Source organism: Pararge aegeria, chromosome 24 (genome assembly GCF_905163445.1).
Source record: "Pararge aegeria chromosome 24, ilParAegt1.1, whole genome shotgun sequence".
Classification (NCBI taxonomy): Eukaryota; Metazoa; Arthropoda; class Insecta; order Lepidoptera; family Nymphalidae; genus Pararge; species Pararge aegeria.
The window spans coordinates 9,100,652-9,126,950 of record NC_053203.1 but is presented as its reverse complement, the minus strand read 5'-3'; the positions used below and the strand labels follow the sequence as shown (position 1 = coordinate 9,126,950).

Sequence of the window (26,299 nt, the reverse complement as noted above, 5' to 3'; positions counted from 1 at the left end):
TTACACTAAAAGGCGAAGAAGATACTGCAGTGAATCTTATGTGTCAAAATATTAAACAGCTAAGCTTAAGTTTATAACAGCTGTCATTTTCTAAAACACGCTATCTTAAAAGCGATTTACTGATGTTGTATTTTTTTTTTAAAGTCGAAAGTATGGTAACCCTACACTCGAAACCCGCCAAGTTCACACGCACGTACATTGACCGGATTTTTTTAAACCGGTCCAATGATGCTCGCGTTGGAGACTGAATTCCGTTTAGTCTAACTGACGCCGCTTTGTATATTCATCATTATCACCGATTGAGTTGTACACCTGATATTAAGGCAAGGAACGAACACTCCGATGATAGTCAACTCGCAGACGTTGTACGAGACGCACATGTCAAATGTCAAACGTTCGCGCGCAAATACGCGAAAGATGTAATTGCATTCCGTGTTTAGATCCACAGATTAAAGACTGCATGGGGTAAAGGAACTGGCCAGTGTACATTTGTAAATATTTTTTTTAAAAGTGTTTTTTTTTTAGTGTAAATAGTTTAATTTTTAAATCGATAAAATCCTGTGATATTAGTATTTAAGTAAGAGCACCGGAGGGATTTCGACCGCAAGTAAGTATTGCATGTTGGATGTTTATGCTTCTTTTTTTTAATTGTAAGGGAATGCCCAGGTAGAATGTGTGACAAAGGCAATGGCCTCAGAGCTTTTATAAGTTCAACAAAAAGCTCAAATGAGAAATTGCGGACATTTCTTCTGGCGAAAAAAAAATATACGCTGGCACGGATTGTTGTTTATTATATATTGAAACCTGAAGCAGTAATAATATTCTTTTATTTAAAGATTTATAATTTCATCGGCAACGTATGACGTATCAGTGTGGAAGATAATTTTATCTACTAGAATTGAATACTATAATAGAATAACTTAATTTGCATAATAGTGTGGAAATTAATAATATCGATAAAGTGTAGAATTTACGACAGCGTATTTTTTTTTCATTTTGTAACTTTATTATTTCGACCACTTATGCATACTAGATTATTATATCTACCTTTTATACTTATCTTCCTATAGAAAATGATACAATAGAATATTTTTATGCAGAATGCACGGCATATTATGTACCCTGTGTATTTCTGCTATTTTAAAGGAGTGGAAAAATTAGCAAATAAAATCAAATAATAGGAATTTGATGAAATAAATAAATCACAAAAACCTAATAATAAATTCTAATTTAATTCAATATTCATACACATTTTGCAAAGAAAATCGGTAAGTATTTATTTATTTCGGTGTTTTTATTGTAGAATGAGAACTTCAAATCGAATGCACAAATTAATTCCCTTATTTATATATTATGTATAACACACAGTATGTATGTGCAGTTTACTAGGCTACACAAAATTGCTAATTCATTCAAGGGCAATTGTGTATTGTTTTATAAAAAAATACCAAATGAAATCTTTGAGATGTCTACAATAAGTTCAAAGTTTAGGTATATAAAACATAAGCTTACAGAAAAATCTTATTATAATATTAAGGATTACTTGAACGATAAAAAAGCTTGGGTGTAAATTGCTCTAGCTTCATAGCTTAATATAAATAAACTGTGAGATGGTGACAACAAAAAAAAAAATTACCCGGCTAAGTTTGTTGTGGGCTCTTCTTAGAAACAGGGCGCGTTTGGAACCCTCGTAGCTTTAGGTTTAAGTTGGCGTACGAAGTTATCACCATCCCCTCACAATTATGTGAACATATATGTATGAACGCTTCATAAGTGCCTGTGTTAGGCCTACATGAAAAATAAATTATGAATTTGAATTTGAATTATGTGTGGAAACATACAGTACTATAATTCAATATTCTATAATTAAGTAGATTATTTAACTACTATTTACTGCTCTCTATGGAAAACGCCAATTTTCTAGCTCCAGACAGAAAAACAGACGGACAATTCTAAGAACTATCCACTAAGAATTTTTGTCCAATACTAACTTAGGTCTGACCCGGGAATCCAACCCAGGAACTTTTGATCAATAGACGAACTTTGTAATACTTGACCTTATCTTGGTGGTCAGGTCTCTTTAGCACTACATACTACAGACTGCAAAGTCATTTGATTGTTTTTTTTTTTTATAGGAAATAAATAAATATACTACGACAACACAGACATCGCCATCTAGCCCCAAAGTAAGCGTAGCTTGTGTTATGGATACTAAGATGACTGATGTATATTTTTATGAATAACATACATAAATACTTAGAATATAAACACCCAGACACTGAAAAACATTCGTGCTCATCACACAAACATTTTCCAGTAGTGGGAATCGAACCCACGGCCTTGGGCTCAGAAAGCAGGGGCGCTGCAAACTGCGCCAATCGGCCGTCATAAATGTTGTAAATGATGATACAGTTTAAGATATTAGCGGGCTAACCTGTTAGGGGTATGGAAGTTTTATTAAACCTATAACTATAACCTAATTACTTATACACAAATAGTCCCCGCGCTAATCTAATCTATTTAATTCGTATGTAGACTTCACAGTCTTTATTATCTCGTAAACAAATTTAAAATGTTTACGTTACTAAGGTATTTATTGCGTGTACTTAAAGTAACGACAAACAGGATACAACTATTCATGATAAAATTAATAACTAAAGGGGTCCATGCACGGGGTCGCTTAGCAATCTGTTGCTTATCCATGGATATGCATATCGACGGATTGCACGTATATCCGTATAGCTGTTGCCCAACTTCTTCGTCCAGGTTTATTAAGATGTACTTAAAGTAACGACAAAAATAATACAACTGTTCATGATTAAATTAATAACGCTTACACACAGTTACGTGCACTTTGTATATGCACAAATGCACTGCCTACCATTTTTTTTGGCGTTGTGGAAAAGCTTTATGGCTACCTCCAACCAGGCAGGGTTCAGGTTATATGGGACTCCCTCCTCTATATGGCTATACCCATACTAAAAACAACCACGGTATGTCCCTTTTGTAGGCTTTGCTAGACGTTCGAGACACCCGATGATATATATAAACCTCCTGAACGTCTACCAACCACCCCAACCGAATGCTTTTTATATGATCTTCCTGCTTTTTGCCTGCCCGGGTTAAAACTACCACTTTGCCATCTGACACTATCCCACTCCGTCCTTTCTAACTCTATGCCAAGTCAAGTTGACTGCCACTTGGTAAGGGCGTAATGGAAGGACAAACAAACACACACTATATCGCATTTCTAGTGTTATTAAAGAACTTAGGATTCCTATACCTAGTTCTTTCGATTCTTTCGTCGATTTCGGAGATAGAGTAGCTTTTAGTGACAGAGCTCGTCCGGGGAAGTACTAGCGCCATGGTTAATTCAGCCGCAAAGCAGTACGTCACGTGTCCCTAGATTTAAAAATAAATTTTGCATTCTACAGTCCTTTTTCGAAGATTAGAATAGAATAGAAAAACTTTATTGCAAAACAACACAATAGGAAAAATACAAGGAAAACAGTAAAAGTAAGTGCTAGGGGGCAAAGGCGGCCTTATCACTAAAAGTGATCTTTTAAAGGCAACCTGAGCGTACGAAGCCGATAAAAAAGTGGAAAGTGGATGGTGCATAAAGTATTGTGCAAAAAAATTAAATAAACTTACATGAACATACATACTACATTTACATATTAACTACACAAATACCGATATAAATTTATATCTTAATATATATAAATCTCCTGTCACGATGTTTGTCCGCGATGGACTCCTAAACTACTTAACCGATTTTGAATTAAATTGGCACACCGTGAGCAGTCTGGTCCAACTTAAGAGATAGGATAGCTTAGATCTTTAATCATAGTCGCAATTTTATTTTACTGCAAATTATTTGTCTATAATTAATTGACAGTCACATGTTATATATATATATATATAATACTACTATAATCATTTAAGGCTTAGCGATACTGAATACTTTAAAAACAAAATCAAACGTAGACGAAGTTGCGGGCAACAGCTAGTATACTATAATAGATAATTATGATATATATGTATGCTATTATAAACTTACTCGTACATAATACTCAATTACATAGATAAGTAATAATTTTAAGGAAGAATTTTATTTTCACCCCCAAGGGAGTATATAAAAATACGGTATGTAGGTACTCGTAAATTCGTATGAAAGTCTGCCATTAAAAAAAAAAAAAATAGACACTTGTTTATGGATTTTTGAAAGTTTTGCTAGCTTATTTAGATTTTTTTATTTAATAATGAAGCCCGAACTGTTTATATTTCTGATTTCAAAAGTATCTATCTGTAGTAAACGGATAGTTTGATGAATCTTTTGCTTGTTTTTGATAGTTCATTAAATGGTCTTTCTTTCAACAAATAGATCCGTAGATAGCACTGTGATAGGCTCGTAGAATACGATCATAGCCAAAAAAAAATATTACAATAATGGAGTCCAACCTTATTATTTTAGCCTTGCTTTAAAATAAAACCATACTTTTGTATACTTACTCTAGGGAAAACTAGTCTAGGGACGTGATGTAAATAAAGTAAACGCAGATGATTACACGTCGCACATCCAGATATTGATAAAAAAATTATCCCCAAATAGTTTTGGATATTAACCAACAAAAATATAAATAGTTTAATATATACTAGCTTATTTCCGCGACCTTGTTCGCGTATGTCTCGATTTTTATTTAAGAAAGCAACCGAAACTGTTTATACTCCCGGTTTCTGATGATTTTGAAGACTTTTTTGCTTGATTTGATAGTTCCCTGGATGGTTTCTCTTTCAACAATTGGTCCGTATCCGTAGGAAGCGCTGTTATAGGTTCGTAGGATACGATCATAGACAAAAAATATATTTAAAAAAAAAAGGGAACAAAGTTAGAATAATTCGTTCATTCATATTTTAGCCTTGCCTTAAAATGTAACCATACTTTTGTTCCTTATAGAAAACTTGTCAAAAGATGTGATGTAAAGTAAACGCAGAAGATTACACCGTGCACAACCAGATATAGATAAAAAAAATAACCCTGAAAGAGTTTTGGACATTAAATAACAAAACTAAAAATAGTTTAATCAATTAGTAAACCAATTTAAACGCTTCATTCGATAACCTATTATATTTGTGCCACAATAGTTTTCCATCGTGTTTTTTACTAACCGACTTCAAAACGAGGAGGTTAACAATTCCTATGCGCTATTTCCTATTATGTATTTTTGGGCATAACACAGGCACATATGTATAGTCGGATATGCGGATGTTTTATTCGAATTTATTCCCAAATTGTCACATTTAAATTTTATATAGATCTGATGGTTATAATCATTGATGATATTGGTTGCTACCGACAATATTGTGCCACTAAGTAGATTCTAGATTTCGCGTAGAAACCTATTAGGGGTATAACTACCTTACTCCCTAAAAGGTTAGCCCGCTACCAGCTTAGACTGCATCATCACTTACCACCAGGTGAGATTGCAGTCAAGGGCTAACTTGTACAATTTTCTATCAAAGGTAGCAGTTGGATATTTATTCGCCAATGGAAGCTAGTTGTAACACATATCATTCAAAAGTTTGGTTTATACAAAAATCTATTTACTTTCTAGTTGGTATAACATTTATTTACGGAATTGCCTTTTTTTGTGAAATCTATCTCCATTCCAAAATTCAGTCAAATTGGTTCAGTCGTTTTTGCGTGAAATAGTAACAAACATCCATCCATGATTGTAAATGTTGATGCTGGAAAAGAGCAACTACTGAGTTTCTTGCCGGTTCTTCTCGGTAGAATCTGCCTTCCGAACCGGTGGTAGAGTCACTATCAACAGACATACTTGACGTTTCAAAAGTGCTTACAAAGTAGGCCTACTTGAAATAAATGAATTCTGAATTTTGAATTTTACTAACGGTTATCGGAACGCTAAATGGCACGCCTTTGTCGGTAGGTTGGTAACTAGCCAAGACCAAAGCCTGCGACCAGATCAGAGGAAATGCAGAAATTATAAATTCAAGATTTTAAAATTCCTTTCTAGTAGACCTAAGACAACAGCGGAGGGACAGACCGGATATAATTAATTTAATCTGTCTCCTTGTCGAGAGCAGGGGGATATATCGCATTTATTCCTATCTGTCCCCCTGAGGGGTCAGAGCAGGGGGACAGATAGGAATGAAACCTCTGTGGTGACCCTGCTAATTTCCAACTGTATTCCCAAATTTCCTGTGCCACGGTAGTCCACCACGCTGACCAAATCCAGATTGGTATATTTATACTTCATTGAGACGTATAAAGATAGTATGACAATTAAGATAGTATGAGATGGTGATAACAAAAAAAAAGCCGGCTAAGATTGTTGTGCGCTTCTACTTAGACCAGGGCGCGTTTGGAATCTATAATCGTAGCATTAGTTTTAAGTTGACGAATTTAGTTATCGCGATCAACTCACTTCTGTGTCATATTTTACATGTAATGTACGCACCAAAAGTGCCGTCTATGTGCCTATTTGAATAAATGAAATATTTGACTTTGACTTTGACTTTTGAGAACGTACATGAGTTATCCGGTGTAATTTAGTGTGATCAAAAACTTAAAACTCGTTTTCGAACATCAAACCTACCTAAATGTAGATGGGATTTCGAAAATCACGGTCATGTGCCGCACAAATGACTTCATTTAGAAAATGACTTACTTTGGCACTTTAGAAGTCGTCTATCATAAAAGTAATTAATAAATAACCATTCCATACCTCCATTATCGCATTTTGAACCATGGGAACTGATGGACTGGGAAATATTAGGTATATAAGTTTACCTTTATTCACAGAAATCTTAATTTGCCAACCGTATATTCCAATTTTCTATTCTGTACGAGTGGATCCACATAAATTCACTAACTTTAATCCGCAACCCTACGCTAGGTATATACCCCGATCTTCCGGATTGCATCGTTCCGACGATGACGCTGCGACAGCCGTAATAAACAGACCAGTAACACACAGACATATAATGTTTTTAATTATAAAAGTTTCCTATGCATCAGTAAAAAGCTGGCAATACAAACAGACACTTATTAATTGAAAGCAAAGATAGGTGCGAGCAATTTTATACCCTTGGAGAGTAGCGTGCACTGGGTTTCTTACCAGGGTACGCATACAGCAGGAAAATTGCACAAAACGGCAAAAATCCTCCTCCTATACGAGTTATATATGAATTTTAGGGTAGGCAGTGCTTTGGTGCATGTGTGAAGTGCACGCCACTGCCCTCGGATAGCGCAATAAACCATCGAACTAATAATCATTTAAGCCCACCAAATCGTTTTTGGGCAGTAATAATAACTTCATCATCAACAGCCTTTACAGTCCACTGCTGGACATAAGACATTTCTCTCCGTATTCATTCTCTTCTATTCTCTTCTCGAGCGGGTGAAGATCATTATCTACACCCATGTACACCCAACAATAGAATATCATCATAGTAAATAAAAGCTGTATTTGACAGTTTGATAGTTCAAAAATAAGAGTGCTCCGATCGTCACCAAACTTTACAGGATTACTCGCCAGGTCAATCCGGAGATTCCCTGAAAGTTTCATTGAAATCGTTCCAGCCGTTTCGGAGCCTATACGGAACATACCCACACACTTTCTCTTTTATATATATAGAAGATAGATAGATTAAAAATCCTCAGAAACTTCGATATCCGTATGTTGCGAAAGGCGAAGTCGTTGTCATAGTGTAGTTATAAGCGGTATTACAACTGAGATAGTATGCGATTTTTTTTAGTTCGCGTTTGAAAATTGTAAACGACTTCGCATTTTTCACTTCCGTGGGTAATTTGTTGTAGAGTTGTACTCATTCAAATTTCACATTTCTTCGCCCGAGGCAGGTTCTAAGACGTGGAAGCAAAATGTAGTCTCTACGACTGATTCTAAACTGCGCTTGGTGTATTGTAAATGTGATGTGTGTATGAATGGATTTTTTAAGAATTTTTCTTATTAACATGCAAATACAGTAGGTATGGTAGCTGTTTGACGTTCATAAGTTTTGTATTTTTGTATAATTTAGTTGTAGGTGTCAAGAAGTCATAATTAAATAATATTTTAATCATATTGTTTTGTGTAATTCGTAGGTCTTTTAAATGAGTCTTTTGTCTTATCTATACAGCCGAAGATATGCAATCAATGCTACTGGATAGAGGCGTATCGTATTTGTAAAGCGATATTATACCGTGCCGGGCAATAAAATGTAATTACATTGTCATAATATATTTGCGCAATTGCTTTATGAGTATTGAATGAAATAGACATGTGTAGACTTCTTTTATTAGGTGAAATTACCTAACTACAATATTATTGTGTCATCATCGACCTAGCTCAGATAAGAAGTGTAAATACAATATCATCGTTAATAACCCATTAACGGCACATTACATAGCATGGTGCTCCTCTCAGACAGAGAAGAGCGACAGACCATGCTTAGTTAACAAAGGCTTTTTTTTTAAATCCTGCCGGCATCTTTTAAAAAATCGGAATCTTTTTTTTTAATAATTTTTTTTTTATTTATTCTTTTTTTTCTTTTTTTAATTTTTTTTTTTATTTATTTAATTTTTTTTTATTATTAAAACTAATCAATACTGACTTAGTGGTTAAGGAAAAAATGTTACTCATATACTAACAATCTATGGATGGACACGTCTGAATTAAATGATTATTATTATTATTATTATTATAAAAGCTGATATTCCCATGTAGAGGCTCTGCTCTAGTAATGTAAAAGGAACAACCGAACTTGAAATTTGGAGAGGTTGACCAGTTGAAATCAAATAAAATACTAATTGCGACGAATATATTTAATGAGCGCGCGACCCGTTATCTTCGCCGCCTGTGAGACACTGTGTAGTTACACTCAATACACAAGCTCACGCAGTAATCCCCACAATATTCGCACTTACAAAAAAAATTGAAAGTTACATCGTAATTGGTACAGCAATTTATATACCTATAGATTAGAAAACATCGTTAACAAATTAAATAAATCAACCATTCTATGAAATAAACATGTAGGTACAATCCGATACAATCCAATGGTTATTATAATGGAAAGCTGATTTCGCAAGAGAGTTCATCATATCATATCAAATATCCCAAATAAATATTTTTCATCATAAACATTGTCCATCTCCAGAACATCATCGAGATCAGTTAGTGGCTGAGCCGATCATCCCTACTAATATTATAAATGTGAATGTAAGTTTGTTTGTTACGCTTTCATGCAAAAACTACTAAACCGATCATCTCGAAACTTTGTACATATATTCCTGAAGGTATTAGAAGTAATATAGGATGCTTTTTATCCCGAAATTAAGCTCAGTTCTCTTGGGAGAGGGAACGAAAATGTTTGACGATTTTACACTAGGCTTAGCTATCCTAAATACATAGAGTGCTGCCACATCTATGAGGTACATGTTTTTCGAAAAAGAAAAATAAAGGCGGACGAAGTCGCGGGCAACAGCTAGTAGGTAATAAACAATCAGATATAGTTTCTCTTTTGCAATATTACGAATAGTAGTCTCCTTATGAAATAATTTTGTATTTAAAAAACGACCGATTTCGGCTACGGTGGTTGGTCTACAGAGAGATTTTCCAACTACGCGGTAAATATTTTTATTAAATTCTTTATTGCACAAACAGAAACAAAATAAAAATAGACACATAATGGATAAAATTAAAAATAAAAACTAGTTTAGGTGTGCAAAGGCGGCCTTATCGCTAAAGCCATCTCAGAAAATTATAGTGTAGCGATAATACAGCTGCACTCTTTTTTTTCTCACTCTCGCAATCGATGGAACAAGAGATCTGTCAGGACCGGAAAGAGATCAGGCGCAGGACCGATAGCTTAACGTGCTCTCCGAGGCTCGGGGTCGAACTATCGCAAATTTTCAAACTCCGGACTGGTATATGTTAGAAATTACTTATTGGAATTACTTCCAGCCCCAACCCTCTACATAGGCCCGACCGAGGGACCGAACTCAATAACTCGTGATCTGCAGTCGAACATGCCCACCACCTGACTAACGAGGTAGTCAAACAAAACATGAATATAACATTTCTTAAAAATAGTTCAACGGATACATGCCACGATAATATAATGGGATTTTTCGATATTTGGTCCCAGTTGCATCGTGGTCACGACGAATGCTACTGGGTATATACAAGATGAGTGCACATCATAGATGCAGAAATGCACTGCCTACTCTAAAAATTTCATATAACTTGTATAGAAGGAGACATTTTCAATTTTTTGCGATCTTCCTGCTTTATGCCTATCTGTTGAATTATTTTTAAGAAATGTTGATAAACCACGAAAATCTTAGTTTAAAATCTTTAGGAACACAACATATGAAAACGCGATATAGAGCACTAATAACCTTCTAATATAATATAATAATAATGCCTTCGGTTTACCTTAGGTACTGGGGCACCGAGTTAGATCTCCGGCACGCGACTCTACTATTTCGGAGTTATGGCCGATTCAAGCAATTAAAATATATCACTTGCTTTAATAGTGAAGCAACACATTGTTAGGAAATCTGTATGCCTGAGAGTTCACCATAATATTATCAATGTCGTTTGAAGTCCACCAATCCGCACTTGCCCAGCGTGGTGGACCTTAACCCTACTTCTTCTTCATTCTGGAAGGAGAGGAAGATCATTATGATATCAAGACAGGAAGATCAAGGGCAACATAAAAGGGTTACCTACTTATAAAAGAATATTTTTCAGAGAATTAGCTTTCTTTGGCCACCTATAAAGAGGAGACCAGTTTTCCTTCCCAAGACTTGAACTAGAAGGTAATAGTTGGGAAGAGATCTCAGAGACCCAAATGGTTAGATGATATATGGGGGTTGACCGGACTTTTTTGATCGTCAAACTTCAATTTAAAGAAGATGGCACCCGATGATGACCAATAAAAGTTTGATCAATATTTAGTAACAATAGATTGTTCCAAAGATATAACCTTCCTTGAACGTGGCTCGGAAACTAATGTGTAGCTCGTAAGTTGATCGTACAATGTCGTAATTTCCGTATGCGGCGGCGGCGGTAGATCCGCAAGAATTGCCGCGCCGTCATTTAAAACTCCTATTAGACCGCACGATCCGAAAATAAACGCGATTGGAATGTTTTTATAACTAACTTTGCCTGTTTACTTAAAATTGCATACTTTTTGGTTTATGACATCGTTATGTCGTCTTATAATAGTTACCTATATCCTATATCTAATGTCCATTGTCGTCATATAAATCCATTACAGTCCTAGTACAGGGCACGGGTCTCCTGTGGCAGCAGACAAGAGAGTGAGAACGGTTTAGGCCGTAGTCCACCACACTGGCCCAGTGCGGATTGGTCGACATCTGCTGTTCATTCGTAAACGATAGTATAAAAAAAAATAAAAAATTGGTTTATAAGAGGTAGCATCCTATATCGAGTGTCAGCGGCGCGTTGCCGCGGCAGTATCAAATCAATAACTTACGGACGTTTTTAATGCACGAGTTAGTTTAGCTTTAGCAACGATAAAAAAATTCAGTTATGAAAAATTAAAATAATAACAAAACCCCCACTGACTCAATATCCATCTTTATTAAATTCATTAGAGATCACAAAAGATAGAAACAAGATTTTAATTTGAATTTTTATTTTGGTTTTTAAATATTCTTAGTTGACAATGTTCACGAAGATTTGAACGCTGTCGGAAGCATAACACGCTCCTAATATGGTGGGTGATATAGGTAAAGCTACATAACCATGGAGTAAACTGATGCCTGCCAGCAACAATCTTAGTTACGCGATTCGGTACGTTCAACACAGTCAAACTAACTATTAAAAAAAAATATATTAAAAAAAAAAAAAAAACACCCGGCTAAGTTTGTTGTGGGCTTCTTCTTCGACCGGGACGCGTTTGGAACCCTCGTAGCTTTAGTTTTAAGTTTACGAATGTGGTTATCGCCATCATCTCACTACCGTGTAATTCTTATGTACGCATCAAAAGTGCCACCTGTGGGCCTACTTGAATAAAGATATTTTTGACTTTGACTTTGACTTTATTCTAAGGTTCGTTATTTTCAACACAGTCTATACTTGACCAACAAGACCGTTTCAATTTATAAAGAAGAGGCATTAGAAGTAAAGCGAATGCGCATATTTTTCATGTCCTTGTTAGCATATTTATATCTTTTATGTAACGTGGGCATCATAAGAAGGCTCAGAGTCACTCAGCGGGCGATGGAAAGAGCTATGCTCGGAGTATCTTTACGTGATCTAATCAGAAAATCCGTAGAAGAACCAGTGTTACCGACATATGAGTAGCTCAACGAGTCACGAAGCTGAAGTGGCAATGGGCGAGAAAGGATGGACTTTGGGGTCCCATGGTGCTGGAATGGCAGCCCCGCAGTAGTGAGCGCAGCGTTGGTCAACCCCAAACGAGTTGGACAGACGACATTAAGCGCGTCACGGGTAGCCACTGGACGCAAGCGGCACAAAACCGTGAACTCCCTACAAAAGACCTATGTCCAGCAGTGGACGACTATCGGTTGATATGATGATGATGATGATAAATAAAATAAATGCATCCTACTAATATAATTAAAAATTAAGATAGATTTTACACTGGAAAAGGCATAGGCTACTTTTTATTTTACCAAATGTAAAGAAAGTTAGTAAAAATATAATAATAAATGGAGAATCACTAAAAATGGAAGATTCCACAGTTTTTCTGGGCATGCTTACGGTAGCCTCACAATATATTTATAACAATATAGTATTTGTAAGACAATATATTAGTCTATATAAACAAAAAGTGGATATAAACAAGAAATGGTCATAAATTAGTGACATCTGCATATGGTCTGCGAAAGGTACAGAAGTCATTTGGGGGATTGAGTATACGCTTTTATAATATAATTCCTAAGGTAATTGTGGACCTACCAATGCATAAGTTTAAAGAATAAGTTAAAACACATTTATAACAGCGAGGTTACTATACATTGAATGAATTTCTTAATGACAAGGTTGCTTGGAAGCATCTGGCTCCGCTTTCATCTCACACAAGATAGAAAAATGAATTTAAAAATGTAAAATGTAAGTTGTTGATGTTGGAAAAGAGCATCTGCTGAGTTTCTTGCCGGCTTCTTCTCGGTAGAATCTGCTTTCCGAACAGGTGGTAGAGTCACTACTTACAGACAGATTTGACGTTTCAAAAGTGCTTATATTAGGTCCACTTGAAATAAATGAATTTGAATTTTTTAGATTTTTTTTTTAAACGAAAAATGTAGGGTTCCTACGGGATTTATGAAAATTAAAAAAAATGCGAATGAAGCTACGGGCAATAGCTAGTAATTTGTGTCCTCAAACACATCCAAACTAAAAAAATATTTAGGACCCCAGTGCAAGTCTTTCAACGAAACTTTGTGAACCCCTGAGTGTAATGCCCTGTCTCAGAAACAGGAAACTGGACTTTTAGTATTCCTAAAGAACGGTGTCTCTTAACAGATTTGATATAACTTTGGTTATATACACTAGTTGATGCCTGCGACTTCAGGTCCGCGTCGGTTTTTATTCCTAAAGCACATTTTTATGTTTTGTATTCTTGTAAAAAATTGGGTAGGTAGGGAGGTAGTTTTTAAAATTAACTTGTTCAACAATGTTTAGACGATGTAAAAATCTTTCAAACTTTCTTGCAAAAGTGGTGATAACGTTTGGCTTTAATAAAGCTATAGTTTTTAAACGATGTGCTAAATTTTGTGTAAAAAATTGCAGTAGGTCCTTATGTCAATTATTTCCAAACAGTTCAGGTGCTTAAAATATACCTCGCCGCTTAAAAATATTGCCCGTGTAATTTTAAATATAATGAAATTTTTATAGTATTGTGAAATATTACGGTATTTCATAATAGGGTCATGCTGCTAATATTGCAAAAGGGGCTTTAAACGATTTATGACTTAAAGGTTCCAAGAGGAAGTTTTATTTATTTATTTATTTATTTATTCATAAGACACACGAGCAATTAATTGTAACTACATTCATAAAAATATTAAATTATGTGTTAGAATTACAAATTCTGTCTAGTGCCATTACAATAATTAATTATAGGTGAATACATTATTATCGTTGTTATCTTCGGTCACATTATAAAAAAATAAAAACGAAAATAAGTATTTAACTAAAAACTATTAAAAATGTAAATATTAAGTTAAAAAATAACAATGCAAGTCCAGTAGTCTATATTTGCAATATTTTGTTTTAGAGATTTTTTTTTTTTTAATAGCAGTAAATTAGAAATTTGCTATATATTAAAAAAGAAACAAGTGATTGTAAAGAAATAGGAAGTTTACATTACATGGGGAAAAATTTACTGTTATAAGATTAATGACTGTTTTGATGGCTTTGCGACTTCGTTTCAGACGAGTGCCCGCACATGCGATTATGTATTATTATGTGACTAGATAAAAAAAAACTGCGTGAAAACAAATAAACACGTAAATACCTAGTAAGTGGTCCGTTTACCGTTTAGCCATCTTGTAAAGTCTACTTCCTAATTAACTGAAAATAACTTCAGGAGACAAATTTCGATAAAGTTTGACAATATATTGCGACTATGTATTTCTTTGATGACTTACGTATCTGAGACGTGGTCGCTAACTATGGGCCTCATAAGTAGGCTCAGAGTCACTCAGCGGGCGATGGAGAGTAGAAGAACTAGAGTTACCGACATAGCTCAGCGAGTCGCGAAGCTGAAGTGGAAATGGGCAGGGCACATAGCTCGGAGAATCGATTGACGTTGGGGTCTTAAGGTGCTAGAATGGCAACCCCGCACCGGTAAACGCAGCGGCCCCCGACGAGGTGGACAGATGACATCAGGCGAGTCGCTGGGAACCACTGGCCTCAAGCGGCCCAGGACCGTAAATTGTGGAACTCCCTGTTACATAATAACACATAAGTTTGATTATGTCCAGCAGTGAACGTCAATTGGTTGAAATGATGATGATGATGATGTCAGGAAACACTGCTATGGATGGACTTCTTCGTCAAAAATAAATTAATGTAATTAATGGAAGATTAAGGCTGCTCCCTAGCGCTGTGGTGACTGCTGTGATTATAAGTGGGATGTGTCGGGATCGCTCCCAGGCAGGGGAATTTCGGGAATTTATTATTTCCAATATTTCTCTGGTCTGCTCTGCTGGAAGGCTTCAGACGTGGCTTATTTCCACCAAACAAACAAAGACGTGCCGCGGTTTAGCGAATGGAAATTATTGTCGATTAAAAAAAAAAGATGCCTATATATTTTACTAGCTGTTGCCCTCGACTTCGTCTGCGTTTGGTTTTTTTTTTAATGTGGCGTTCAATTTAGTTGTAGTTCTGTAGTGGGGTTTGCTGCTGTCCGCTGAGGAGTTCTGTCCTCTATTTCCAACCACATTTAGATCTACACAAAGTTTGGGCAAAATCAAACACATATTATAACCTTTATAGTACAAAAATAATTATTTAAATCGGTCGGAGTTACGGTGTAAAATCGTCAAACACTTTCATCTCCTCTCCCAAAGGAAACGAGCTTAATGTCGGGATAAAAAGTATCCTATATTACTTCTAACACTTCCAAGTATATGTGTACAAAGTTTCATGATGATCGGTTTAGTAGTTTTTGCGTGAAAACGTAACAAACAAACATACATTGACATTTATAATATAAGTAGGGATAGGGATTGACGTCAATGAAGTAATTTTTTCTCATTCACGATTTTGCACGCCGCAATGCAATCCACAATACCTCGGAATCCTCGGATGCTTTATTTATTGCATAATATATTTTTTTAATTCTAATAATATATTCGTCCGGGCAGTGGCGTGCATAGAGGGTATGCACAGGGTATGCAGATTACCTATACAAAATGAAGAAAATCTCCAGTACGAGTAAGAAATATCTAAGGTTAAAGTTAGAGTTATGAAAAGCCTACTTTTCATAATAACTATGCCTTTCCTTTAGTTTATTATATATCTGCATATGCCTACGCTCTAGCACGCCACTGCGTCCGAGTAAATTACTAGACTAGAAAAAAAAAAAGTTCAGTAACTGTTACATTGCGGTTGCGGTAGTTTTTCAAAAGAATGGTTAACGGCAACATTATTTAGTAGTAGAACAGCTTTTGACGGTACGTCCGGAGAATTACTAGAGCCATGCTTTATTCTGCTGCCAAGCAGCATTGCTGTATATCTGAAGGGCGTAGTTGCCGCTGTTATAACAAGCAAGTCTTAATATTTCTTTAAATTATAAAACTCATGTGGGTTACGTTTTCACCAATAAACTTCCTACACCAATATACTTCCTTCGTTTTAATCTTTAACTTAAAAAAAAGAATATAAAGCAATTTACCTAATCTTCTTGGAAGTCTTAGTTAGTATTTCTTTGTTTCCTTCTTAATTATAAAACTCATATTGGTTACGTTTTCACACTGACCTAGTGCGTTTTCAACAATAGATAGAGCCTCTCTTGTCAATAACCTGGTTTCCACAACTGATAGGTTTCAAGAACTCTTTACCCCAAATTAGGTAGTAATAACTATAATTTTTAGGGTTCCATAACAAAATAGTATGTGTTTGCTTTTTCACAACTTATATATTTTTTGACAGAGTACGTAATACTAGTAATTGAAGTTCTAAATAAAGTTTCGTATAGTTATAGATGCTACTTCAACTTTTATGCGATTGAAAAAAAAGGCTTGCTTCCTCTTCTGCAATGATTAATTTTAAGTGGGGTTACTAGGTCAAGCCCGGATCTCATATGAAATGGTTATATTTGCATCAAAGGCTTCGTATAAGTTGGTATAAATACTATCGTTTAAAACCGCCTCAAACAGGTTTCCATATTTTCGAAGCCGTATAGTTTTGGACTTATAATGAAAGTGTGAAAAAAATATCTGAATTAAATTAATAAACTGATGTAATGATGTTATTTAGTTTTAGTAAATATTACGCGGTTTTAAAAACGACGATATTGTTTGTATTGGATAGAAGCAGGCGTTACTTTGCAGAAATCCATGATATATTATGAAAATTAAACTTAATTTTCTATAGTCAGTGAAAAGCAGGAGAATCTGTATGGTGTAATTACAATGAATAATTCTTAATAATTATTAATCGTTAAGTCATAATCTCCTGAGGATGCTCCGGATTCGGAGCGAACTGTGCGTACAGGGTACATTGCCGAAGATCTGTTTGGTGTGGAGTATAGGATTGAAGAAATTAAACCATACAGATTCTCCTGCTTTTCGCGAACTATAGCAAATTAAGCTTAATTGTCATAAACGACGATAGCCTAGTGGTTAGAGCTTCGGCCTTCCTTTCGGAGGAGCCGAGTTCAATCCCCCACCTCTAACTTTTCTGGGTTAAGTGCTTTTTAAATTTAAGCAATGTAAATATCACTTGCTTAAACAGTGAGGGAAAGCATCGTGAGTAAACTTGCATGACAACTCTACTTGGCCTAATGATTTAGGCGGAAACCCTTCTCACTCTGAGAGACCCGTGCCCTGTAGTGGGCAGGTATTGATGGACCGTGGATTTTGAATAGAATAGCCGTAACCGTTTAAATAAAACGTTAGTACGTACGTATAGTTCTTTTACGACCACAGACCCACCAAAAGCCACAGAATCCATAGATATTCACGGCCCAGACCACAGATGAGAAATTCAAATTCAAAATTCAAAACGCCGTTATTATCATGTAATATGTAGACTAACTTAGTTTTATTTAAGCCTTTTTCAAATAAAAAATAATTTGAATAACAGTTAAGTTATTACTTTATAGACTACTTACTGACGGTAGGTAGGTATTTATTAACGCGACGTCAGAAGTTGAACAGTCTGCGTATGTGTGTATGTATAGGTGTGCCAATTTTTTAACATAAATAATCGATGAGTTTTGAAATGCATTTATATGCTATTTTTTATGCTTGGTGTATTATCGATGAAATAAATAAATACACTACGACAATACGCACATCGCCACTTAGCCCCAAAGTAAGCGTAGCTTGTGTTATGGGTACCAAGATGACTGATGAATATTTTTTTATGAATTATATATACATAAATACTTAGAAAATACATATAAACACCCAGGCACTGAAAAACATTCATGCTTTTCATTTCCAGTAGTGGGAATCGAACCCACGTTCTTGGACTGAGAAAGCAGGGTCGATTCAAACTGCGCCAATTTACCGTCAAAAAAAATCTAAATCTCTATGAAACATACTATTTCAAAACACATGATCTAATTTTTACATTATTGTGTTTAAGATAACTCTACTCGTTACACTGACCCGGGAAACTTGTAGGCACAGAGTCGATCGATCCCCAACGAGGTGGACAGACGACATAATCTGACACTAGCACACAACGTGTAACGTTATTACGATAAATATTCTACGTGCTTATTCATGACAACCCTATTGAAGATAAAAGACCGAAACGTGCATAGTACTTACGCTAAGCGACGCATACCTAATAAATTGACAGGAGACACTTGATTTTAATTAACGTAGTTGTTTATCCTCAGGTCCCTGTAAATATACATCGGCTACCACGCCCTTTAGACATGAAAATTGCATACCCAATGCAATTCCCATTACCGAGGCGGCGGATCGCCCGCGAATTGGCTCTTTAGTGAACAGAATAAATAAATATAGACGATATAATAATACGATTATACGAAGTTAAGCTATAAATAAGGCCACTGACTTTTAGAAATTTATTCCGGTTTTTGTTTTTGTCGATGACGTTATAATATTATTACGATTTGAAGAGTGAAATAATAAAATACAACCAAAATAGACCAAATTGAGGACAGAAGGAATCAAATTTTTTTTTTAAATTTGTAGTTTCGGGTTTATGTTTCTACGAATTCTCAGCAACGGACTAAAGTTTGAAAAGCACCGTGTTTCAACATCATTATCAATCGATAGATATATGCGAGTAGTTCATTCGTATTTCCAGCTGTAAATACGATTATCCTACTCATATTTCCAGCATTCAAGCAGCTATCATTTTTAGTGGGTGTTTCCAAATACCATGGTAATTGGACACCTGTTAGAAACTCCCTCTGACTCTTTTAGTGTCGTCTGTACACTATTCACTAATGTTTTTAAATTCCCGCTTCGTAACTATATACGAAAGGAGTGACACTGACATCTCATGTGACATTTTAAGTTAGAGCTAACTTTTCAAAGTTATGTGCGTTTTAAGTAATTAAAATATCACTTGCTTCAACGGTGAAGGAAAACATCGTGAGGAAACCAGCATGCCTGAGAGTTCTACATAATGTTCTCATTTGTGTGGAGTCCACGGATCCGCACAGGGCCAGGTTGACTACAGCTTTAACCCCTTTCCATTGTGGGAGGAGACCCGTGCTCTATAGTGGGCCGGTAATGGATAGATGTAGTGATGAACTATATATACAGGGCGGCACTTTGTAGTACTTTTTCTTTGCGTGCGCTGCGAAGTATTGCTTTTTTTTATAGACGACTAGCGTACCCAGCCCGCTTCGCCGGGCTAGATTTTGCTTTATTTTATTCAAACAATAAACTTACATTTAAATTTTTAATTTAAGTCTCATAATATATTAAATCATTTATTTTTCTCTTCGTTCCCTTCTATTCTCTTCTCGAGCGGGTGAAGATCATTGTCTGCATCCTGTACACCCAACAATAGAATATCATCATAGTAAATAAAACCTATATTTGACAGTTCGACAGTTCAAAAATAGGAGTGCTCCGAGCGTCACTAAACTTTACAGGATTACTCGTCAGGTCAATCCGTAGATTCCCTGAAAGTTTCATAAAAATCTATCCAGCCGTTTCGAAGCCTATATGGAACATACCCACACACTTTCTCTTTTATATTATTTATATTATATATACTCGTAGATAGATGGCTGTCCACTTACTCTCAGTATGGCCAATTGTAACTATAAAAAAAAACAACTATATCTCAGAAGGAGGCTGCTTTCTTCCAAGATAAAAATACCTCGGGTCTCCTTTATTGTCGGTCTGCGGCCGCACCTTGTCTTTGACCACAACTCACGTGGCCCTGCGGATGAGGATTCCAAGGAGATCGGTCAACTCACCGCAATATAAATAATTTAAACCATTTTACAAACGGTTGACGGTACATTGAAGCGGTGATAGCGCATTGGGTAGGAGCTTGACTTCACTTTCCGGAGGGCCGCGTTCGAATCCCAGTACGCAACTCTAGCTATTCTAAGTTACGTGCGTTTTAAATAATTAAAATAACACTTGCTTCAACGGTGAAGGTAAACATCGTGAGGAAACCTGCATGTCTCAGGCATCAATCAATCTACATAATGTTCTCAAAGGTGTGTGGAGTCCACCTATCCACACTTGGCCAGCGCGGTGGACTACGGCCTTAACTCCTTCTCACTATGGGAGGAGACCCGTGTTCTGTAGTGGGCCGATAATGGGTGGATGTGATGATGATGTTACATTATAATATCAACGCATAGCAGAACATTATATATAACCACGTTTGACGGCCGACTGGCGCAGTGGGCAGCGACCCTGCTTTCTGAGTCCATGGCCGTGGGTTCGATTCCCGCAACTGGAACATGTTTGTGTGATGAACATGAATGTTTTTCAGTGTCTGGGTGTTTATATGTATATTATAAGTATTTATGTATATTATTCATAAAAATATCAGTCATCTTAGTACCCATAACACAAGCTACGCTTACTTTGGGACTAGATGGCGATGTGTGTATTGTCGTAGTATATTTATATTTATTATATTTATAACAAACTGCTTCGTTTCGCATTTGCAACTACGGATCATGAAGATTCGACTATTTAATGGTTTATGATATAGGTAGTATTTGTAAGAAAAAAAAATTGTATTTTAAACAAAAAGTATTTATTAACAATCGACTTACTAGGAAGTCATTTATGAGGTTGAGTATCTATGTATTTATGACTTCCTTCCGAACTTGGCGTGGAGTCACCACTTACAGACAGACTTGACTTCTTAAATGTCTGCCCCCGAGTGTTGGAGGCATGGTATATGAAATTCCTACGCGCCATCGTGTTTATATGTATTTTATAAGTATTTATGTATATATAATTCATAAAAATATTCATCAGTCATCTTAGTACCCATAACACAAGCTACGCTTACGTTTGGGGCTAGGTGGCGATGTGTGTATTGTCGTAGTATATTTATATTTATTTATTTATCGTACCGGAACGCTGAATCGTTTGGCATGTCATCTGTCTCAATCGGTTGGAAAAGGAACATCGTATGTTTGTAATATTGACATCTCTGCGGAATGGGTCAGAATATTCCATACCCTTTCTAGGTCATCTCACATCCATCTCAGATTGCATATAAATTATCATATACCTATTTTTTTGGTGTATTACAATTTACATAGTTCTGAGAATCTTTATTTAAAAAGCCCGATACTCTTGGAATCGTCTCGTATTTTAATATAATTTATGGACTCAATTTCTCATTCAGCCAGTTTTATTTATCATCAACGGTTTTATAAGTGTTTATGAATAAATACTGTTCGCGTTATATCATTAAACTGGTTTTTTCTAAATATTTTATTATCAGCATAATTATTGAACACAAGAGGTGGAAAGCTGTATGTATTGTCTCAACGGTTCATATGAATTATATGATAAATTTTTGGGTATGGTTTTTTGTGTTTGTTTGTTTTAATCGGCCCAACAACTACTCCCACGATTTTTATGAAATCCGGCAAATATATATCTTGGCTTCCGGAAATGGACATAGGACACTTATAAACCCGGAAGAGGACCGTAGTAACAATTCCAGGGGTTTTAAAAATATGGCCTTGTAACAAGGGAACAACCCGATATGCACTCCATATATGACTAACTGCAACGGATTAGTGTAGGATGACAACAGATGGCACCACTAGTCCTTTACCTCGCTCTATCGTTTGTCCCTTTCCAAAAGTATAAGTACCGGGCGTCGATTCCTCCGGCACTTCTCTCCTCCCGATGTCGTCGAGCCCTGGGGCTCTTCTCATGGCGAGCTTTCGCGCTCGCCCCACTCCCCCGGTAACGCCGTAGCAACCCCTCAGGTGGTTATCGGCAAGTGTCCATCCGAAAATCGAAAATCCTCCGGCACTCCTGAGGCGAACATCACAGCACTCACAGGTGTCAGCGGCCGACTATCCGGCCCCTGCCCCTTGGGATATATCCATATCAGTTTTCTCACACAATTATTGTTGTAATTATTCCGGCTACGACGTCTCATTTACCGCAGAAACTCCTCGCTCCCCGCAGCGACCGTTGCAACCTTCATTATCATTATATTGCTCATACATAGTTTGTACAATTAATAAAATTAAATTATAATAACTAATATCTCGCACTTCATTTTATTGTAATCAGCGCGTTTCCTACGACGCGTAGGCGCCCTCCAGGTGTCCCAGTTGACCATAGGATAAGCATAGCTTGCCGTCTCTTGATATCATCAACCCAGCGCTTTCTTTGTCTACCCCTTTTTCTTTTTGAGCTATCCCTAACTTCCTAAAGCTTTTTTTCATTTCTCGCGTTTTTCGCGAAGTATCCATCTCCATTGTAACGTTCTCTTCTAGCTCCGTGATTTCGATTAAATATCTGCAAAATCTTCCTTACCTTCTTAGTCAAGCCATTCCTGTATGGCAAGTCCTAATTCTTGGGTGGAGTCCTAATTTTTGGGTGGAGTCCTAATTTTCGGGTGGAGTCCTAATTTTCGGGTGGAGTCCTAATTTATTGTGGTGGTGTCTTAATTTTTTGGAGGAGGCCTAATTTTTGGAGGACTTCTAATGTTTTCGAGGAATTCTTATTTTTGGAGGGAAGCGACGTCATCATCGGTTTTATAATTATTTTTCCAAAGAACGGAACCTTTGATGCGCGAGGCTGACTTGCACTTGCTAGTTTTATTTTTAAATCGCACTACAAATACTTTAAGTTCAATATCCGCATCTCCGTTTCCATGGGAATATTGTGCGAATGAGAAGGCACGAAATCGGACGTCACTTCTATTCTTTAATGGAGCGGATTTCAAGAATTATTTCATTATTTTATCATTATTTTTCATTGTCAAGGTGAGATAGTTATTTCTTTATCGAAGTGACGGATCGATTTTACCGATTCACTGTTATACTAGAGCTATTACGCTATTGTTAGTAATTTTACTTTCAACGTATTTCTCTGAGTTAATGTATTTGGACTTCGCAAATAGTTTTACCACGTGGGCCGTGCATGTAACATCTGTTTATTCTTCATTTTTTAGTTGTACTAAACTTTGTATATATATATTTATATATAGCTGTCCCTGCGAACTTCGTACCGCGGATCTTTATTTTTTGATGAATGTTGTATTTTAATACTATTCCGGACTAAGAGAAATCCAAAAAATCAAATATCATAAAAATTGGTCCAGCCGTTCTTGAGTTATAAATGGTGTTACTAACACGACCTCCTTTTATATATATATAGATTGTATATATTGTAATTTCACTACATTTAGCCCTTGACTGCAATCTCACCTAGTGGTAAGTGATGATGGAGTCTAAGGGGGGTAACTATCAACGGCTGAACCCTCCCACCAGAACAGACAAGATAAACACCATGGAGTTCGTTAAACTATTCGATTTTCATTACATTAACATATTATATTATACATAATATCATACTGGCGTTAAGCTTAAGTTTCTTGTATAAATACGATGTAGAAAATCACAGATGAAGTTCAAATCCGGTGTTACACTTTTGTTTAATAACCATAGTGTAAAAACTTCAGCCTATCAATGTGGGCGAGGGTCGTCGTTTTTAATTTAAAGTTTAGAAAGGTCATGCTATTGTTGGCAACGTCTGCCTTTTAAATGTCAAACAACTAACTTTTGCACGTTTCTGGATTTACTGTGACGTAGATTGTACCCTCTCCACTCTCCACTTACTGGACCCCAAGCATTATGTGGGATGTGATTTGCATAGTTCTATACTTCCTCCGTTACATACAGTCATGGCTATCTTAAAATTTAGTATGCATTTTGTAACTAACCTTGTTTTCTTTTTTATCCTCAGAAATCCATATAGAGCTACGGAAAACTGAAATAAATACTCTAAAAAAATAGTTATTAAATTTTAAAAAAAGCTGTTATTAATGCCGTATAAATAAATTTAACGTTTCTTATAGTCCTACTTATTTTGTTTTAGCTGTGATGCTACGTTTAAGATCAACACTCGCTCTATATATGTGGAAAAATGCAAATTATTGGCTTAAAAATAGTTTTGCCTAAGTAAATAATGATACATTTTATTAATATTCCGAGAAACGTGAACGTGTTTAGAGGACTAATAAATTAAATATTGAATAAATTAATGACAACAAATATAAATCAGATACATATAGCATTATCGCCCGCTCAAGCTAAATTGCATTTTAAGACGGAGTATTAAAGTATGTTTTAATTATGCTGACTACGTAGACTTACAACATGCTGTTGATAAAAATAAAATGTCAATCTTTTACATTTTAGATACTAAAAACCTCATGTAAATAATGTGACACATAAAAGAAGCATTACATTTCTTTTTTGTTCTTTGTACCAAGCAGTCTATGAGTAGCAGTGAAACGCTCATAGCTCAGAAAATTTACAGATGCGCCAATGTGCTAACTGATAACCACTAGGCTATCACCACTTCTTTTTTAACTACATCTTAATCCTTCCTAATATTATGTATGTGAAAGCGTTTTTGTGTGTCTGTTTGTGCTTGAGCTAACTATGTAACAACTCAACTTTTTTTATAGGCTATATTTTGTCCCTTAAAAAAGAAAGTTAAAATTCTGACGAAGAACGTTGTCCACGGAGCACCATTAGGTATAATGTTTAGAGTTATTCGAAGCTAACCTAAGCTGAATTCGTTCCCAAGTCGATGTTTTTAAAGCAAAGAGCGTTAGAATTCCGAAGTTTATAAACAAATATCGAACTGCTTATGCCAGTCGGCACAGTTGTGTTATTGGTGCTCGAATATATAATAAAATAAAAAAAAAATCATAATAATATAAGTACCAAGTCACGGAATCATACAAGGAAACTGAGGAGCTACTTAAAATCATAAAATATATAGGATAGTTCCACACACACACACACACACACACACACACACACAAATTACTTAAATTATTGTAATCAATTTAATACAGATAATATTAATATTATACAACTTTAAAATATAAATATAACCTAAAATAAACTACTTAAAACTAAATAAAATCTAAAACGTCCTCGAAACCACCGCAGCGAGGCACAGTTCCTAAGAGAATGGCAGCATTGCCCCTTTGGATGGCCAAACTAATTCGTTGGCTAAGGTAACTGCCCGCTCTAGGATCACCGGTAGACTCGATAACCCTTTTTGATAATTCTTTGAAAAGGGCTCTTGCCTCCGGACCCCACAGTCCCAAAGTCTCTACTCCAAAAGGCACAAAAATGAAGCTGCTATCCAGGTTTTCATATTTACGCCTCTTAGCCTGCTCGGCACTGGAAGCAGCCGCACCTACCATGGACGAGGTGGCCTGGATGTGTGATGCAGCTAGGGTATCAATACAAGTTGCATCCCACAGAAGTGACCTTCCAAGCCTCCAAGGTATGAGCGTATTTAATACATATATATTTGTTTAATCTATTATGTATTGCGATGATTATATTTTCCCTAATTTCACGTTGTTGTAATGGGTCCGAAGGAAGGTGGCGACACTCGTAACTGAAGTTACCTTAGTGCGAGTGTTTAAGCACTCCTATGAGCACAAATCAATAGAGTATCACTGTTCATAAGGAGATTCCTGCTGTACACATTTTTCTTACAACTTACGTACAAGTTACAATAAGCTAATTATATTTTTTATAAAGGCAACTATTGCTAAACATACTGTGGCTCATATCAGAGCCTATTTTTGACATTTCTTCGGTCTACAACTTTGATGTTATTATTGAGTGTTTATACTGTAAAGAAAACTTTACGAAATAAAATAAAAATAAGTCCAGTGCGGCTGTTTCGGAGAAAACTCGCAATATAAAGAGAGTCTTTTTTTTTTTTTTGAGTATTGCTTATATTAATTTCTTACATAAGAAAATAAAAATGAACTAAGTTATACTATACTATATTTCTTATTATGCTATACTTTTTATACGAATGAATATATGCTTTCGTTACAAAGCCGTTACA

General features: G+C 35.8%; 1 protein-coding gene across 1 annotated transcript in view; it reads left to right on the top strand.

Annotated features, from left to right (window-relative positions):
- The first annotated feature begins 361 nt into the window (after positions 1-361).
- Positions 362-26,299, top strand: part of LOC120634495 (solute carrier family 41 member 1-like) — an 83,408-nt gene continuing 57,470 nt past the window's right edge. The window contains exon 1 of the mRNA XM_039905143.1: positions 362-607. The gene's annotated coding sequence lies outside the window, so the exon portion shown is untranslated. The remainder of the gene's footprint in view (positions 608-26,299) is intronic.